The sequence below is a fragment of the Monodelphis domestica genome, chromosome 5 (genome assembly GCF_027887165.1).
Source record: "Monodelphis domestica isolate mMonDom1 chromosome 5, mMonDom1.pri, whole genome shotgun sequence".
Taxonomy (NCBI): domain Eukaryota; kingdom Metazoa; phylum Chordata; class Mammalia; order Didelphimorphia; family Didelphidae; genus Monodelphis; species Monodelphis domestica.
This window is the reverse complement of record NC_077231.1, coordinates 175,792,489-175,808,834: the sequence shown is the minus strand read 5'-3', so window position 1 is coordinate 175,808,834 and position 16,346 is coordinate 175,792,489.

The window sequence follows — 16,346 nt, the reverse complement described above, 5'->3', positions numbered from 1 at the left end:
TAGAACCCCCTTACCCTAACAAAGATATCTGACTGCATTTATTTAACTAAAGATGAATTTAATAGCAAATTTAGATCAGGAGGATAGCAGGGTAGAGGGAATAGGGGTTTGCCCTATACTTTGCCACAGATTGGGTTTGAGTCAGTCTCAACTTTTGAGCTGAGGCCAGACCCATAGGCTAGTAAAGGGTTTCTTTTTTTCCTGTTTATACTATATCTGTGCTAGCTTTCTTAATTTCAAAGTCTTTAGCAGTAGACAGCAAGAGGAAAAAGAGAGTCTGACTTTCAGAGCTGATTGGACCTGTCTTTATGAGCTAGTGCCCCTAAAGCCTGACCTTAAGTTTAAGCCATTCCCCTTAAATCCCTTTGTTTGATGACACCATCTAGAGGAATCCAGGTAGGGCACACAATTGGGAAAAATTCAGGAATAGATGTAATTCTATACAGATACAGGGAGAGAGAACTCCTTCCAGTCCGAGGGCCAGGAAAGAGTACCCTTGAGAAAAACTGTCACTCTCCCATTCTCCCCGCCTTCCACCAACTTCCAGTGCTGTCCATCAATCTTTTCTCTAACATTCCAACTGCTGTCTGCTCCACTTCAGTGGCAGAAATGCCAAGCTTGATTCAGTTTTCCTTTCTGCATAGGCCCAGAGCAGTGCCCAAAGAATATACTAATCATCAATAAAATTTGGGTCTTTTATAAGATGTCCTGACATGAGTACACCTAAAAATTCATCTCTAATCAGTAGGCTAGTTTTCTGACTTCAAAGTCAATATTATATGAATTTTTCATTAAGTAACTTTTGGGTAACATTTTTGGTTTGAAGAATTCAGTTACTATTAGCATTTTATTATACTGATAACACTTTTTTCCATTTAATTATTATCCTTTATGTTTTATGTATTGGTTTCAAGAAGGTTAAAGAGACAATTACACAGGATGCAAAGGGATAGGGTATTGAAGACTGGAGGGTAGGCAAGTAGGGGTACAGATCTGGAGGGTGTGGACAAGAGCAACCCCCCTATGGGAAAAAAAGGAGGAATGTCACCCACCAATCTAATGGGGGTGGGCAAAAAGTATAATACTGAAAATTCCAAATATTTTAAAGATATATTGTAAGATAGATTTGTTTTATACTTACTGTGTGCTTTCTAACATGGTAACTATTAATAAATTCTTTTACAACTAAATTTTGCTGATACAAATAAAGTATGCAATATTGTTTCAATATCAGTTAAAAAAAAAACCCTTACCTTCTGTCTTGGAGTCAATACTGTTTATTGTCTCCAAGGCAGAAGAGTGGTAAGTAGTAGGCAAAGGGGGTTAAATGATTTGACCAGGGTCATGCAGCTGGGAAGTGTCTGAGACCAGATTTGAACCTAGGATCTCCCATATCTAGGTATGACTCTCAATCCACTGAGCCACCCAGTGCCCCCACCATATCAGTTTTAACAAACAGTAACATACAAAGTATCTGTCCTCCAATTTTTAGTTGTATAATCAGTTATAGGAGCTTTCTGTGGCTTCTGAAGTTTGAAGTTCACAGAAAAGAACTAAATATTATTAGATGCTGCAGAGATTTCAATGGAATTCCAACTCTTTCTTTTTTTATTTTTATTATAGAATAAACTTTACTTAGCAGTCCTCTCTATTCCTCCTATGAACATTTCTGATCCCAGCTCTCTGGGCCTGTGTCTCTTACCTGAAAATATTGTAAAGTTGAAGTCCTCCAGCCCAGGTGTCCTTAGTCAATTTGCCAGTAAGTTCCTAGCCTATTTCCTTGAACTCAGGGAAAAGATATTTGTCTGAAAGCTTCTTCTCTTTATTTTCTTTTCTTGTAGAGGGTTGGTGTTGGGCTAAATAAAGGCAACATCATGTCTATAGATTTTTTGATCATTACTTAAGTGATTTTTTTTCAATCTTTTCTGGATTACATGTGGGTGATTAGGATTCTCTGTGACTTCATACTTTCATCTGGTTGGTAAGTTTTTCTTCCTTTTTGACTCCTTTTCATTTGTTTTTGAGGCAGTGATCTTGGCAGTGTCTGGTATTTATCTAGAACTTTATCAACATTTTCTTAAAGAATATCTTATTCTTTAATATCTTTATTAAATTTTTTAATTTAATTATCTTTATTCAAAAGCATTTTATAGTGTATAATTTGTACTTTTTTGCAGGATGAAGCAAATTTTAATTTTTTTGTTTTATTTTTTGGTTGTATTTTCTTCAGCAACAGGGCTAATATAGAGATATATTTTGCATTACTTCATATGTATATTCAATATCAGCATGCTTGCCTTCTCAAGGAGAGAGGGAGAGAGTTTGCAATTTAGTCTCTTAGAATATTTGCTCAATTTCTAAAAATAATACATTTATTTATTTAGAAGATTTTCCCATTGTTACATGACTTATGATTTTTCTAATTTGCTGTACTTAAAAAAATCAACTAAACCTAATTTTGAATTTTACTGTTCATACATTGGCCTTGTGACCATGGGCAATCCACTTAGACACAATCTGGTACCTCACTTTTCTCATTTGTGAAATATGGATAATATTATTCATACTATCTTTCTCAAAATGTTGTTGTGTGGCAAACAGGTGATAATGAAGGTGCATTATTTTATAAACTTCAATGATTTAAGTATTTTTAATGGGAATGAGTTTTATTTTGTAAAAAAATTCTGCATTGATCAAAAGAATCATATGATTCCTATTGGTTTTATAATTATGTTAATAGTTTATTAAAGCAACCCTACATTTTTGGTAAAAATTACAAGTGGTCATGGTGTATGATCTTTGTAACATATTGCTATAATATTCTAGTTTTTGTATTGACATTCATTAGGAACATGTGTCTATAGTTTTCTTCCTCTGTTTTTGTTTTTACTGATTTAGGTTGTTGTGGTTAATATTGTTGTTGATTAATTTTTTTCAGTTGTATCTGATATTTTTTGACTAATGGGAGTTTTGCCATTTCCTTCGCTAGTTCAATTTATAGATGAGGAAACTGAGGCAAAAATGACTAAGTGACTTGACTAAGGTCTCATAATTAGTGTCTGAGGCCAGATTTGAATTTAGGTCTTCTTGACTTGAAGCTCAGTACTCTACTTACACTACCACCTAGCTGCCCCTACTAATATAGGTAGCAGCAACATATTTATTTGTGTTTTAAAAATAGTTTGGTAAGACTTCATTGCCTATTTTTCCCAAGTAATTCATATAGTATTGGGATTAATTGTACCTTAAATATTTGGTAAAATTCACTTGTAAATCCATCTGGTCATGGAGATTATTTCTTAGGGAACTCTTGACCTGTTCAGTTTCTTTCTTTTTTTAAATACTCTAATTCAGGGATTCTGTTTCATTTTCTTTTAATCTGGTTAACATATTTTTGTAAAGAATCACCCAATTTCAGTCAGAAATATTAGTATATAATTAGTTGAAATAATTCCTAATAATTGCTTTAATTTCATTACTTTGGTGGTGAAAGTATACTCCATTTTATTCCCATTTCATTTTTCTCTACAGGTGATATTTTTCCTATGTAAAATTACATTGTTCACCTTACTTTCTTTTAATTTATATTTATCTAGTTCTAAGAGGAGAATATTGTGATGTCCTACTAATATATATTTACTATTTCCTTGAATAATTTTGACATTATAGCTTTTGGTACAAATATGTTTAATATTGATTTTTCATTTTCTATGCTACCTTTTAACAAAATATAATTTCCCTGATTACTTATTGTATTTAGGTATTGCCTTTGTATTTTCTGAGATCATGATTGTTATCCCTGTTTTTTCTTTATTTCATCTAAAACATAATACATTCTAATTTAGTCCTTTTTTCTAAGTTTCTGTGCGGGATGCCAACAAATCCCCACTGACTGACACAGTCACAGTTTGGGAGATAGGGACTGCAAGGCAGCTGCCTGAAAATGAGGCCCCCACTGATCCCCCTCTGTGACTTCTCTCTCTCTCCAATTTCCTTTAGTAATGGACTTGTTATGATTATTTTTCCCTCCCCAATACATGAGAAATAATATGAGAGCAAATACTTATAGGGTTAACACAGGTATATCCCACTTTAATCCCCTTACATTATTACTCTAAAAAAGATTGCATTCCCAGAATTAAAGCAAAAAAGATCATTACCCATTACCCCTCCTTTCTCTTTCAAGCATAGATATACTTCAAGGCCCCATAGTAAATATTGTCCAAATGCTTGAGCACTGTAATACATCTTTCCTTACAGTTACCATACTTCAATGAATTTGTTGATAGATGAAAACCAGGTAACATTGCCAAGCACTTTAAAGCAACACAAGAAAAACAGAACTTCTAAATTGAGGAAAACCTCTAATCTGGTTTGCTTTATGTTACCTTTTCAACCCTGTAGTTAGATACAAAATGTTTTGTTAATTCTTCTCCAAAATAATTGTAATTGATTGTGAAAGCTGATCAAAATCACAATGATTCTACCAAAAGGTCAGGGGGTACTAACCTCAAAACTACCCTATCCATGTTATTCATCTCCATCACAAAGTTTCTTTTGTTGTAGTAACATCACAAGATTGTTGATTAAGTGATTTGTTAATGTGTGACGTATCCAATTAAATGTAAAAGACCATGTATGTAGAAAATTGATTGTGTGCCAAAGAAGTATATAATCACAAACCTATATAATAAATGAGCCTCTGTGCTATGGCACAGACAGCTACAAATGTGGGACTGAGCACATAGCACTTCTCATCTCCATTACTCAACTGGATTGTCACACTTAGATGGAGTAAGCCCTCACCCTCTGAGAGACCGCTAGATGGATCTTGAAATTTCTCTAAGATTTTTTAAGTATATTTCATTTCTTGTATATAATATATTAATGGATTTTGGTTTTTAATCTATTGCTCTATCTGCTTTCTTTTTGGGGGTGAGTTATCCCACTTACATTCATAGTTATGATTACTTACTGCCTAATTTCCTCTATCCTATGTTTTCTCTTTTTCATGCTTTTCTCTCTGTCTTTATAACCTGTCCTTTCTCAAATGTCAGTTTTACTTCTGACCACTGGCTCCATAAATCTGCTCTCTATTTTGTTAGAACTACCTCTTCTCTTATCTTCTTCTCATCCTACTTATTTGTATTATTAGATAGATTTCTATATCCAACTGAGTACAAATATTATTCCCTTTTGGAGCCAATTATGATGAGAGTAAGATCTGATCATTGCCTACCACCCAGCATCTACCTCTGCTATGCAAAATATTTTCCTTTCATGCCCCTTTTATGAGTTAATTTTTCCATATCCATCTTTTTCTTCCCATTTCTCTCTGGAGAAAGAGAACATATATATATAATTTTTGGATCTCTTTCAGGAGGTGATCAGTGGAATTTTTCCATTCTGTTTTGCCCCCTGTACTAGGACATCAGAACAAGTTTTCCTTGTGATGTTCTCTTGAAATATGATGTCTAAGTTCCTTCTCTCATCATATCTTATCAATATCTCAATGATTCTTAAATTATCTCTTGATCTATTTCCAAACCAGTTGCTTTTCCAATGAAATATTTCCTAACTTTATTTTAAAATTATTTTTATTTTATTCTGTTGTTTAATTGTGTCTCATGGATTTATTAGCCTCCACTTGCATAATTATAATTTTTAGAAGTTATTTTTTTCAGTACTTTTGTGCCTCTTTTAAAATGCAATTCACTTTCTATTCATATTTTTCTTGCATTTTTCTCAGTAACATTGTGCTTTCAAATTGTCTTTTTGTTGTTTAAGCTCAACCTTTTTTTTTCTTATGCTCCAGATTTCAACTTGAAGTGTTATTTTAAAATTTTGGAGGGGGATTTGGGACATTTCAAGTGAGTTCCATCCTTACCCCTTCATCTTGGCTCTTGCCATCTAGGGTATTCTGATTAAAGAAAACTATTTTGTTAGGGAAATAGTGAAATATAATGAAAACTTCTCTGAATTGGGACTCAGTAGACCTAAGTTCTGAATTATCTCCCACAAACACATTTACCCCTTGGTCATTACTTACTGGATGGTCTTGATCAAGTAATTTAACCTCTATAAACTATAATTACATTAGCTTTAAAATGATGGGTTAAACTAGGTGACCTGTAAGGAGCCTTCCAACTCTAATGTTCTCTGATTCCACAACATGTAATTGAAATAATGTGTTTTGAAATCACTAAAGGGCTATTTTAAAATAGAAAATAGAAACCCCTCAGTTATATCCTCAGCTCATAAATATTAGCCTAATAATCCAAGAACCCTAGCCCATCATTTCATTCACTTCCCAATTGATTAAAAATGATAAATAAATCATGAGTAAAGCAAAAGATAATATTGAACACTACTTGTTTTTATTGTTTTTGAAAGAGAAGGTACCATGGTGACAACCAACAAACTATCATGAAAAACTTTGGAAGTGATCAAAGTTCATTTAATTTATTGGAGCATGTTTCAAATAGACAAAGAGAAAAAGGACTTTTTGCCCATTCACTTACAACAAGTTTAATAACTCTTATGCATTCAAGTGTGATATGAAAATCACTTTAAAAGACTGATATATATATATATATATATATATACATATATATATATATATATATATATATATATATATATATTAATTTAAGGTCGCCAAGGAATTCAGCTATGTAATTCCTAAATGAAAACTCAAGTCAGCAGTCAACCTTTTTATGGTGTTTTAATTACAAACAGGAGGAAGAAAAGTATTAGAGGGAGAGAGAGAGAGGGGAAGGGGAGAGAAGGAAATAGGGCTTAAATACCCACTCTGCTTAAGCTGAGCCAAAGGCCCAAGGCCCTGGATAGCCCAGGCAAAGAAAAGAGATCAGTCCCTAGCATTCATGTGACCAAAATGGAGAAACAGTCTCAGGGCTCCTCCTCACCAAGCACCAGCCTCCAACAACCTCCTTTCCTCCACACAGGAAGTCCCCAGAACTCCTGAGCTGTCCTCTACCTCACTTCCTGTCTCTCACATGTGCCAATGGTGGCTCTAGCTTCACCCAGGACCTCCCAGAGGTCTGTCCCCTTTGCACATGTCTGTTGAAGGCCATATTCTCAAATAATTAAATCTTGAGCTTTGCTGCAGCCCTTCCTAAATCCTGTTACCCTGAGTAGGGTGGAGATTGTAGTTTCTAAGTCCTGATTCTGTCATTCCAAGTATCTCTATTGTTATTGATCAGGAAATAGCCAAATCCCATCCTGTAAAGAATGGTTTGAACATGGTTGAGTAGTTTTGAAATTTACACAAGTGCACTAACAGTAGAAGCCAAATGCTATTAGGAGCTGAAGAAAGAAATTTAAATAATCTTCCTTTTCTCATAATTTCCTTCATTTTCTTTCTCTATATGTTTATGAAGTTTAGTATAAATTATACAGAATTTACGACTCTTATGACAAAACCTCAATTTCCTTTAAAATCTCTCAAAATATTCCAGTTACATTAACTCTTTCCTATTTCTTTCCTGTTTTTCTACATGAGTGAATTATTTAACCTGGATCCAGAGATTCATGATGAGTAAACAACTGCTTATTTGATAATCTGATATCTTTGGAAGTTTCACTAAATATTTTAGGACTCTAGACTACTGCTCAGTAAATTACTGTTTATGCAGTAACTATTAGTGAAAACTTTTATTTCAGAAGATACATTTTTATCATATTATTATCTAAAACACTAGAAAGGGGAATAAATAACGATTAATACAATAAATTAGATTAGATATAGTCCCAGAACTCTGATTTCCTTTTAATAGAAAGCTTCCAGTGACAAGATTCCTTTTTCCACTGCAGATCAGCAACATTTCTGCAATTGTAAGTATTTGAGAGATTTGAGGACTCTGAGAGTTTAAATGAATTTCTAAAAATATCATTGCTAGTGCATTTCAGAACCACAATATACATTTAAACCTTATCTATATCCATTATATAATATTGGTGTTATAATAAACCAATTGTGTTAAACATAAAATTATTATCAGATTTGAGATGCAACAAAGCTTGAAGAGGTGGCCAATTCAGAGATGTTTAAAAAAATCCTGACTTAAGTCTGATTAAATAAGATGGAACTTAATGTGGATAAGTGGTGGGGATAAAAAGTAGAAGGGAGGAAAGGGGAGAAGAATAAGTATTTATTTAGTATCTGCTATTTACTAGACATTGTGATAAGCACTTTTACAAATATTAACTCATTTGATCTTCACAACAATAAGAGGTAAGTGTTTTGACTACTCCCCTGTTATAGTTGAGAAAACTAAATGAAACAGAGTTTAAATAGAGGTTGCCCAGGGGCACAGATATAATAAACAAGGAGGGCATACAGTGCAAAGGAGTTATTGGGAAGCCGAAGTTTACTGTCTGGGGAACAGCAAAGAGGTCTTTGATTCTGAATTCTAGAATATTTGCAAGACAGTAAAATATAAGAAATTGAAAAATGAGCATTGGGCCAAATTGATAAAGTTTTAACAAGCCCAAAAGAGGATTTTATATTTGATGTTGGAGGTAATAGGAATCCATTTTAGTTTGCTGAGTACCAGGTGACCTGGTCAGATGTGCAGTTTACGAAGATTAATTTGACAGGTGAGTGGAGGATAAACTAGAAAGGGGGGAAAGACATGTCATGGAAGACAATGAGAAAACATTTGCAATAGTTCAGATATGAAGAGTTAGAGCCTATACCAGGTTGGTGGCAGTATGAGTAGACAGAGGAGAATATAAACAAGAAATGTAAAAGTAAAAAAAACAAAACTCAGCCATGACCTGGATATTTGTGGTTAATACAATTGAAAAACAGCAAATGATACTGAGATAGCAAGCTTGGTTTAAAGGGACGATGCTGGTCTCTAAAACAGTTATAGGGAAGCTTGTAATAGAGGGGCTTGAATGAATAAAAAAGAAAAGATAATGAGCTCTCTTTTAGACATTTTGAGTTTGGGATTTATATATAAAATTTAGCTCAACATGTTCAATAGACATTTTGTGATGTGAGACTAGAGGTTAAGAGAGAGGTTAGGACTAAATGAATAGCTATGAGAAGGTAGAGGGAATTATCTTTCAAATATGATTTGGAACACATGACCACTGCGGTATCTTCCTCCTGGCGAACATTTGTTTAAGCACAGGGCTATAAATTAAGGAGCAAGATACTATGAAAAAGCAAAATATGTTTGTGGCAAAATTAGCTTCCACTTTGACTCTAGGCATTTGTGAATATGGATAATCTATATATCATTTTGGCTGAAGTGAAAAGCTAAAATGATGGAATTATAGAGTTAGAGTTGGAAAAGACCTCAGAAGACATGTCATCCAACCCCTGCCAGAATCATAAATTCTATCTCCTGTATTCCCCATAAGCAATCGCTACTTAAAGAGGTCTACTAATATGAAACTCACTATCCCTTGAACCAACATACAGCTCCTTTATTTTTGGAAAAATGTAATTGTTAAGAAACCTGTTCCTCTCCTTTTATCTCTTAAATTGATCCAACATCTCTCTCCATATAACTTTCACTCCTTAATTTTATGTCTGACCTTCTAGGGGCAAACACAGTAAACTTCATTCAACGTGGTTCAATTCAATAAGTATTTATTCAAGATCTACTATGTATCAGGCACTCTGCTAGAGAACCAAAATAGTCTCTTCTGTTAAGTAGTCTAAATTTTACCAGGTACAAACAATGCTACAAAGAGAAACACATTTAAAGTATATACAAAATAGATTTAAATTAATTGGTGAGGTGGGAAAGAAATGCTTAAAAATGGAAGGAGAAGCCTCTCAGAAAAGTCCTCTACATAAAATATCTTGCAAATACATTGTTTACTATGCCCCAATATATTTCATTTGATAGTTTGTATCTATACTTTATGCCAACCCATTACTAAAATCAAATTTAAGTATTGGCATAGATGATGTCACTGGGAAACTGTCACATACTGCTATAGAAACGAGAAAAAATTGTGAATATTTTCCTTATTTTTGTCCCCTATCATGTATGATATAACTAATCTAACATGACTTTGACTCCTAATAATTGCTCAGTGTAATGACAATACAATAATAAATTGTACTTGTATAACTAGAATTTTAAGGGTTGACTTCCTGATCTAATGGACCCAATAGTTCCTACACATTATGATTACCCTGTCACAGTTGTTGTTACTATCAAGGCAGTGTCTAAATATCTAACTTTTTGGTCATCAAAACCCCACAGTCTGTTCTGAACACTAATGAGAAGGTTAGTCTTTACCATTCTGAGCAGTCATTTTAATACTACCCCATCTATTAGTTTCCCCCCATAGATTTCAAAGACAACCATAAAGCTGAACTCCAGGATATCATCCTAGTGACATGAGAGTTTTTGAAGCTCAGGAAAGTGCTTACTGTGGCTTAAAGCTCAAGAACAGCCCCAGCGTTGTAATGATCTGGTTTGTGAGTAAGGACAACATAAAATCCATTTCTAAGTACTCCTTTTCCCCTATAATTAAAGTGATCAAGTGCCTTGGCTTCTTGCCACCTACAAGAAAAGTAGCCACATTTCAATTCATGGATTGGCCTATTTATTATTATTGTTTTCTCTTTGAGCTACAAATAAATGTTCAGTGCTTTCAAGAGCCCAGTTAAATTTATTTTCTGGAAACATCATCTGGTTGCTTCAGTAGCTGTTATTCTTGAACAGAGATGAATTTTCACATGTCTGTGTCATCTCAAGTCTTTTCAATTTATATAAGCAAATGAATGAATAAGAATTATCCAGGTTACTTAAGCAGTTTGGACCATAGGTAAGAATTCATAATTGTTAAATTTCTATACTTCTTTCTCTCTAAGAAATTTTACTTATATGAATAAATGTCTTAATACCTTTATCTTCAAAAGTTCTTTCTCTTCTATTTACTCTACTCTAAATAGTCTTATACTACTGAAATACTTTCAAATGAGTTAAAATAGCTCCTGTAATGTGTTTAATTAACTGAAAACATATTTCTTTTTCTCCGTGTTACAGTTGCCTTCTATTCTTTACATCATCTTCATGCAAATGAATTTTCCATTGAATTTTGCAGGTATTATAAGCAGGAAGACTACTAAAAGACAAAAAACAAAGGGCCAAGTTAAGTCTAATTTTTTGTATGACCCAAGTCACAAAGTAGTTCCAGACACAGAACTACTACTTATATTGAAGGGATCCTCCATTTAGAATTTTTCTATTGGAAGTGAGGGATTGTGTTTCAAGAAATGTTTCTGGACATCCTTGATAATATTCATTTTTACTTTAATGCATTCTGAATTTTAAATTCCACTATTCGAAATATATTTTTCTACATTATTATAGGAAAGAGGACCTATCTATTTTGTTTCACCTAGTTTGGGAAAGGAAAAAAAATAAATTGTTTGGCAACAGATGTGCTAGGGAAATAAAAGTGTAGGGTCATGTAAAGCTAAATTTATTTTTCTGTTCTGGAGAATCTAATTCAAATGGCAAAAACAAAGGTGCAGATATTTAGCTAAATATAAGCATCAAGTTTTAGAAGTTGTATATTCTAACATCTCATTCTACAGTCAAAGAAAATGAAGCAAATTGCCTTTGTTTAGTATCTTCCAGTGTTTTAGCTTCAGAAATGACATTAGAATTAAATTATGAGAATAACAGCATCTAAAAATTATGCAGTTAAGATCTGTAATGCATTACATTTATATATAAAGGCATTTGTTCTCATATTATCAAATAATGCTGAGATGGATCCCCTGAAAATATTCCATTTTGCAAAGAAGACATTTGCACATGGAGAGGTTAAGTGACTTGCCCATGGTCATATTGCTCATAATGTTATTTATAGGATTTGAACCTATGTGTTTCTGAAGCCAAGGCAATCACCTTATTTTTTGCCTGCTACATTACACTATTATTCTTATTTGCTGGCTGAACAATACTGCATCAAAAAATGAGCCTTGCTTTGATAATGTGTTTTCCTTAGAATTGTTTAATTGTTGTTTAATGATTTTCTGTTTTAATTTAGTTTTCTTTCATTTTATACTTAATTTCATCCTGTTTTGTGTTCGCTACTCAATGATTTTATTTTAATTCTATATCATTTAAATTTACTTTGTAATGCAAAAGAAATGAAAAGAAATAAAAAGTTCTAGAAAGAATAATTTAATCATCAAATGCATCCCACAGTAATTTGATATTAGAGTACTTTAAAATAAATTATACTTAATTAAGCATGGAAATACACTAACTACTTTAAGTGTCCAATTAGGAACCCTAACTGAAATAATTGCACATTCACTGAATTATACCTTTTGTCTAAAAGGATCCTAAATTTCTTCATAAATCTTTATCCTTGGAAAAGAAATTTAATCACTCTTAAGAAAAATTGTGCAAAATCATGGTGGTGGCTCTTGTAATGTAAATGTCATTGTGTTAATTTATAACCTCTTTGAGCCTTAGTTTATTCATCTGTATACTGGGTTAAGTGAAGCATAAGAATATATGATTTCTAAACCGCATACCATTTAAAAAAAAAACTCTAGTCTTTAATATATTGTCTGTGACCCACCATGCTTTTTGAACTAGAAAAAAAAATCTTCTGGTGCCTGAATAGTACCTATTTGGGTATTCTATAGGAGATTATGGACAAAAATAAGACAAAGTTATAAGACATTAATAGATTTTAAATACACCAATTGAAGAAATACTTACATTGATAAGACCTGAGTTCCACTGAAAGAGTTAATTGAACATTTTACAGAATGAAAGGAAAAATCCTGATAGCCACGAAGTCTAGTTTGAAGCTACAAAAGAATGCCCCAACTATATACAAGACAAGTTGTAATTCAGAATTTTACCTGACAATATCTGACGAGACTGAAGACCATTCCCCACTTTACAAAGGAGGAAACAGACTTTCCCAGAGTCAGCTATCTAGTAAACGTCTGAGGCTGTTTGAATTCAGATCTTCATGATTCTAAATCTAATGATCAATCCATTGTATTAAACTACCTTACCTATGTAGACTTTCATTTGAGACTTCCTTACAATATGAAATTCAATCATTTATAAATACTCATTGGATCAAAGCAGTCACCTATTTCTGAGTCTTTCTAATTGCACATTGGTCTACTTTTCAAGAAGAATAATTTGAGAGACTGTGTAATGATGCTTTATTAAAAATCTAGGTACACCATATCTAAATTGATCAGGTTAGTAACACTAAAAAGAAATAATAAAGTTAATGTTGCAAAGCATTATCTTGATCTAGCTAATCTAATGTGTGGGTGTGTGGTTTCCTCTTGTTTTTTTATATTCACTAAAATACATTCTGGAAAATGAAACTCAGTGGCATATAGTTTATATTCTACATTCTTTTTTAAAACAAAACACACACACAACACACAGCCTGGTGAAATAATTCATAGAGCAATTGCCCTTGGATCAGTAAGACTGAATTTAAATTCAGCTTTAGGCACTAGATATGTGACCCTGGGTAATTCAGTTAACCTATTTCTGCCTCAATTTCTCAGCTGTAAAATATGAAATGCAAAGATAATCATAGCATATACCTCCAGGATTATTTTTAGGATTATATGATGTATTTGTTTACATCACCAAAGCTTCTCCCAGTATTCTTTGCCTCCTCCTCCCAGAGAGCCATCCAATACACCCAGTAGCATTTTATAAGATTAAAAAAAAAAGGAAAAGAGGTAAAATAATATTTTCAACTGATCAATACATGGAAAAAGTACAAGAACATGTGCAATGTACAGCACCTATGGACTGCCAAACTATGGGAATAGGTGGATTAGGAGAGTCCTCTTTCAAACAATACCAAACACTTGACTTAAAAAAAAAAACAAAAAAAAAACTTTGCATGTAGGGGGCATCTACATGGTTCAGTGGATTGAAAGTCAGACTTCGAGATGGGAGATTCTAAGTTCAACTTTAGCCTCAGATACTTCCTAGCAGTGTGACCCTGGACAAGTCATTTAATGCCCATTGATTAGCCCTTGCCACTCTTCTGCCTTGGAACCAACATAGAGCATTGATTCTGAGATGGAAGGTAGGAGTTTTAAAAAACCAACTATGAATGCATATCTACTATTGTATATATATTATGTATGTATATGTATATATACATATATATCTATGTATCTATATTATATATAATATATGTTATTCCTTGGTTACAAGAATCATATTATTTCCCTCCCTCCCTGCACCCACCCTTCCCACAGCTGATGTGCATTTTCATTGGGTATTACATGTGTCCTTGATCAAAACCTATTTCCATGTTGTTGTTGGTTGCACTAGGATGTTCATTTAGAGTCTACATCCCCAACCATATCCCCTCTACCCATGTATTCAAGCAGTTGTTTTTCTTCTGTGTTTCTACTCCTACAGTTTTCCCCCTGAATGTGGATAGTGTCTTTTCTCATAGGTAACTCCAAGTTGTTCAGATCACTACATTGCCACTAATGAAGAAGTCCATTACATTAGATTGTACCACAGTGTATCGGTCTCTGTACCATGTTCTCCTGGTTCTGCTCCTTTTGCTCTGCATCAGTTCCTGGAGGTTGTTCCAGTTCACATGGAATTCCTCCACTTTATTATTCCTTTGAGCACAATAGTATTCCACCACCAACATATACCACAATATGTTCAGTCATTCCCCAAATAAAGGGCATCCCATCATTTTCCAATTTTTTTTTTTTGCCACCACAAAGAGCACAGCTTTGAATATTCTTGTACAGGTCTTTTTCCTTATTATCTCTTTGGGGTAGAAAACCAGCAGTGCTATGGATGGATCAAACGGCAATCTTTTAGCACCCTTTGGGCATTGTTCCAAATTTCCCTCCACAATGGTGAATCAGTTCATAACTCCACCAGTAATGCATTTTACATTTTATATTTTGTGATTTTTTTCTAGCTCTTGCTTGGTTTTAAAGTCTTTCCTTTCCCAAAGATCAGACACATATATTATTCTGTGTTCACCTAATTTGCTTATGGTTTCCTTCTTTATATTCAGGTCATTCACCCATTATGAGTTTATCTTGGTGTAGGATGTGAGATGTTGATCCCAACCTAATCTCTCCCATCTATACTGTCTTCCAATTTTCCCAGCATTTTTTTTATCAAATATTGGATTTTGGTCCACAAAGCTGGGATATTTGGGCTTATCAGAGACTGTCTTGCTGAGGTCACATACCCCAAGTGTATTCCACTGGTTATCCTCTCTGTCTCTTAACCAGTACAAAATTGTTTTGATGACTACTGCTTTATAGTATATTTTGAGATATAGGGCTGCATGTTGTCCTTCCCATTTTTTTCATAATTTCCCAGGATATCCTTGATCTTTTGTTCTTCCAAATGAACATTATTATGTTTTTTTTCTAATTAACTAAAAAAGGTTTTTGGGTATGGCACTGAATAAGGAAATTAATTTTGGTAAGATTGTCATTATGATGATGATGATGATGATGATGATGATGATGATGATGATGATGATGATGATGATGTTAGCTCATCCATAAGCAATCAATATTTTCCCAATTGTTTAGGTCTAGTTTTAAATGTGTGGAGAATGTTTTGTAGTTGTGTTCTTATATTTCCTGTGTTTGCCTCAGCAGATAGATTCATAAGTATTTTATATTGTCTAGGGTGATTTTAACTGGAATTTCTCTTTCTAATTCTTGCTGCTGAGAAGTGATGGAAATATATAGAAATCCTGATGACTTATGTGGGTTTATTTTGTATCCTGCAACTTTGCTAAACTTGTTGATTATTTACACTAGCTTTTTGGTTGATTCTCTAGTACTCTTTAAGTAAACCATCATATCTTCTGCAAAGAGTGATAGCTTGGTCTCCTCGTTGCCTATTTTAATACATTCAATTTCTTTTTCTTCTCTAATTGCTACAGCTAGTGTTTCTAGTACAATGTTAAATAGTAGAGGGCTCCTTGTTTCACTCCTGATCTTATTGCGAAGGCTTCTAGTTTATCCCCATTGCAGATGATGTTTACTGATGGTTTTAGATATATGCTGTTTATTATTTTTAGGAAAGGCCCTTCTATTCCTATACTTTCTAGTATTTTCAGTAGATATGAGTGTTGTATTTTGTCAAAGGCTTTTTCTGCATCTATTGAGATAATCATGTGATTTTTGTCAATTTGCTTGTTAATATAGTCAATTATGTGTATGGCTTTCCTAATATTGAACCATCCTTGCATTCCAGGTATTAATCCTACTTTGTCATAGTGAATAACCCTTGTAATCACTTGCTAGAGGTTTTTGCTAGTATCCTATTTAAGATTTT